Genomic DNA, 4911 nt, shown 5'->3' on the forward strand with positions numbered 1-4911 from the left:
AACCAGAAAAAAACCCAGGATCTGTTCAACTTGTATGTGAAGAATGCGAAAGTATGTGTCTGATGAAGGCAAATCCCAGGGCTAACCTAGACCTAACGTGCGTTATCTTCTAAAATATTGATCGAAACCAGGTTTAATGGACTGTTTCCGCGTGGTACCACATTACTACGTGATCCAAACCAGAAAAAGCCCAGAATCTGCCCATCAAGTATGAGAAATATGCGAAAGTACGATCCTGATGAGAGCAAATCCCTTACCTAACCTAGACCTAACATGAATTATTCTCTCAAATATTGATCGAAACCAGGTTTAATGGACTGTCTCAGTGTGGTACCACATTACTAGGTGATCCAAACCAGAAAAAACCCAGGATCTGTACAACAAGAATGTGAAAAACGCGAAAGTATAAGCCTGATGAGGGCAAATCCCCAGACCTATCCCAGACATAACTCGCGTAATCCTCTAAAATATTGATGGAAACCAGGTTTAATTGTCTGTTTCAGTGTTGTACTACATTACTACGTGATCCAATCCAGAAATAGCCCAGGATCTAGCCATCAAGTATGAGAAATATGCGAAAGTACGAGCCTGATGAGAGCAAATCCCATACCTAACCTAGACCTAACATGAATTATTCTCTAAAATATTGATCGAAACCAGGTTTAATGGACTGCCTCAGTGTGGTACCACATTACTAGGTGATCCAAACCAGAAAAAACCCAGGATCTGTACAACAAGAAAGTGAAAAACGCGAAAGTATAAGCCTGATGAGGGCAAATCCCCAGACCTATCCCAGACATAACTCGCGTAATCCTCTAAAATATTGATCGAAACCAGGTTTAATGGTCTGCCTCAGTGTGGTACCACATTACTAGGTGATCCAAACCAGAAAAAACCCAGGATCTGTTCAACAAGTATGTGGAAAATGTGAAAGTATGACCCTGATGAGGGCAAATCCCAGACCTATCCCAGACCTAACATGCGTTATCCTCTAAAATATTGGTCGGAACTAGGTTTAATGGGCTGTTTCAGTGTGGTACCACATTACTACGTGATCCAAACCAGAAAAAACCCAGGATCAGTTCAACAAGTATGTGAAAAACGCGAAAGTATGTGCCTGATGAGGGCGAATCCCAGACCTATCCCAGACCTAACTTGCGTTACCCTCTAAAATATTGATCGGAACCAGGTTTAATTGACTGCTTCAGTGTGGTACCACATTACTACGTGATCCAATCAAGAAATAGCCCAGGATCTAGCCATGAAGTATGAGAAATATGCGAAAGTATGAGCCTGATGAGGGCAAATCCTAGACCTAACCCAGACCTATCATGCGTTATCCTCAATAATATTGATCGAAACCAGGTTTAATGGACTGTTTCAGTGTGGTACCACATTACTACGTGATCCAAACCAGTAAAAACACAGGATCCGTTCAACAAGTATGTGAAGAATGCGAAAGTATGAGTCTGATGAGTGAAAATCCCAGGCCTAACCTAGACCTAACATGCGTTATCCTCAAAAATTTAGGTCGAAACCAGGTTTAATCGACTGTTTCAGTGTGGTACCACATTACTATGTGATCCAAACCAGAAAAAAACACAGGATCTGTTCAACAAGTATGTGAAGTATGCGAAAGTATGAATCTGATGAGGGCTAATCCCAGGCCTAACCTAGACATAACATGCGTTATCCTCTAAAATATTGATCGAAACCAGGTTGAGTGGACTCTTTCAGTGTGGTACCACATTATTGCGTGATCCAAACCAGGGAAAACCCAGTATCTAGCCATCAAGTATGTGAAATATGCGAAAGAATGAGCCTGATGAGAGCAAATCCCAGACCTAACCCAGACCTAACATGCATTATCCTCAAAGATACTGATCGAAACCAGGTTTAATGGACTGTTTCAGTGTGGTACCACATTACTACGTGATCCGAATCAGAAAAAACCCAGGATCTGTTCAACAAGTATGTGAAAAACGCGAAAGTATGAGCCTGATGAGGGCAAATCCCAGGCCTAACCTAGACCTAACATGCATTATCCTCTAAAATATTGATCGAAACCAGGTTTAATGGACTGTTTCAGTGTGGTACCACATTACTATGTGATCCAAACCAGAAAAAACCCAGGATCAGTTCAACAAGTATGTGAAAAACGCGAAAGTATGAGTCTGATGAGGGCAAATCCCAGGCCTAACCTAGACCTAGCATGCGTTATCCTCTAAAATATTGATCGAAACCAGGTTTAATGGACTGTCTCAGTGTGGTACAACAATAATACGTGATCCAGTCCAGAAAGAGCCCAGGATCTAGCCATGAAGTATTAGAAATATGCGAAAGTATGAGCCTGATGAGGGCAAATCCCAGGCCTAATCTAGACATAACATGCGTTATCCTCTAAAATATTGATGGAAACCAGGTTTAATTGACTGTTTCAGTGTGGTACTACATTACTACGTAATGCAATCCAGAAATAGCCCACGATCTAGCCATGAAGTATGAGCAATATGCGAAAGTATGAGCCTGATGAGGGCAATTCCTAGACTTAACCCAGGCCTAACATGCATTATCCTCAAAGATACTGATCGAAACCAGGTTTAATGGACTGTTTCAGTGTGGTACCACATTACTACGTGATCCGAATCAGAAAAAACCCAGGATCTGTTCAACAAGTATGTGAAAAACGCGAAAGTATGAGCCTGATGAGGGCATATCCCAGCCCTATCCTAGACATAACTTGCGTTATCCGCTAAAATATTGATCGAAACCAGGTTTAATTGACTGTTTCAGTGTGGTGCCACATTACTACGTGATCCAATCCATTAATAGCCCAGGATCTAGCCATGAAGTATGAGAAATATGCGAAAGTATGGGTCTGATGGGGGCAAATCCCAGGCCTAACATAGACCTAGCATGAGTTATCCTCTAAAATATTGATCGAAACCAGGTTTAGTGGACTGTTTCGGTGTGGTACCACATTACTCCGTGATCCAAACCAGAAAAAACCCAGGATCTGTTCAACAAGTATGTGAAAAATGCGAAAGTATGAGCCTGATGAGGGCAAATCCCAGACCTATCCCAGACCTAACATGCGTTATCCTCTAAAATATTGGTCGAAACCAGGTTTAATGGGCTGTTTCAGAGTGGTACCACATTACTACGTGATCCAAACCAGAAAAAAACCCAGGATCTTGTCAACGAGTATGTGAAGTGTGCGAAAGTATGAGTCTGATGAGGGCAAATCCCAGGCCTAACCTAGACCTAGCATGCGTTATCCTCTAAAATATTGATCGAAACCAGGTTTAATGGACTGTCTCAGTGTGGTACCACATAACTACGTGATCCAAACCAGAAAAAAACCCAGGATCTGTTCAACAAGTATGTGAAGAATGCGAAAGTATGTGTCTGATGAAGGCAAATCCCGGTGCTAACCTAGACCTAACGTGCGTTATCTTCTAAAATATTGATCGAAACCAGGTTTAATGGACTGTTTCCGTGTGGTACCACATTACTACGTGATCCAAACCAGAAAAAGCCCAGAATCTGCCCATCAAGTATAAGAAATATGCGAAAGTACGAGCCTGATGAGAGCAAATCCCTTACCTAACCTAGACATAACATGAATTATTCTCTAAAATATTGATCGAAACCAGGTTTAATGGACTGTCTCAGTGTGGTACCACATTACTAGGTGATCCAATCCAGAAAGAGCCCAGGATCTAGCCATGAAGTATTAGAAATATGCGAAAGTATGAGCCTGATGAGGGCAATTCCTAGACCTAACCCAGGCCTAACATGCGTTATCCTCAAAGATACTGATCGAAACCAGGTTTAATGGACTGTTTCAGTGTGGTACCACATTACTACGTGATCCGAATCAGAAAAAACCCAGGATCTGTTCAACAAGTATGTGAAAAACGCGAAAGTATGAGCCTGATGAGGGCATATCCCAGCCCTATCCTAGACATAACTTGCGTTATCCGCTAAAATATTGATCGAAACCAGGTTTAATTGACTGTTTCAGTGAGGTGCCACATTACTACGTGATCCAATCCATTAATAGCCCAGGATCTAGCCATGAAGTATGAGAAATATGCGAAAGTATGGGTCTGATGGGGGCAAATCCCAGGCCTAACCTAGACCTAGCATGAGTTATCCTCTAAAATATTGGTCGAAACCAGGTTTAATGGACTGTTTCAGTGTGGTACCACATTACTACGTGATCCGAATCAGAAAAAACCCAGGATCTGTTCAACAAGTATGTGAAGTATGCGAAAGTATGAATCTGAGGAGGGCTAATCCCAGGCCTAACCTAGACATAACATGCGTTATCCTCTAAAATATTGATCGAAACCAGGTTGAGTGGACTCTTTCAGTGTGGTACCACATTATTGCGTGATCCAAACCAGGGAAAACCCAGTATCTAGCCATCAAGTATGTGAAATATGCGAAAGAATGCGCCTGATGAGAGCAAATCCCAGACCTAACCCAGACCTAACATGCGTTATCCTCAAAAATATTGATCGAACCCAGGTTTAATGGACTGTTTCAGTGTGGTACCACATTACTACGTGATCCAAACTAGAAAAAACCCAGGATCTGTTCAACAAGTATGTGAAAAACGCGAAAGTATGACGCTGATGAGGGCAAATCCCAGGCCTAACCTAGACCTAACATGCATTATCCTCTAAAATATTGATCGAAACCAGGTTTAATGGACTGTTTCAGTGTGGTACCACATTACTATGTGATCCAAACCAGAAAAAACCCAGGATCAGTTCAACAAGTATGTGAAAAACGCGAAAGTATGTGTCTGATGAGGGCAAATCCCAGGCCTAACCTAGACCTAGCATGCGTTATCCTCTAAAATATTGATCGAAACCAGGTTTAATGGACTGTCTCAGTGTG

Source organism: Colletes latitarsis, unplaced genomic scaffold (assembly GCF_051014445.1).
Source record: "Colletes latitarsis isolate SP2378_abdomen unplaced genomic scaffold, iyColLati1 scaffold0018, whole genome shotgun sequence".
In the NCBI taxonomy this organism is placed as follows: domain Eukaryota; kingdom Metazoa; phylum Arthropoda; class Insecta; order Hymenoptera; family Colletidae; genus Colletes; species Colletes latitarsis.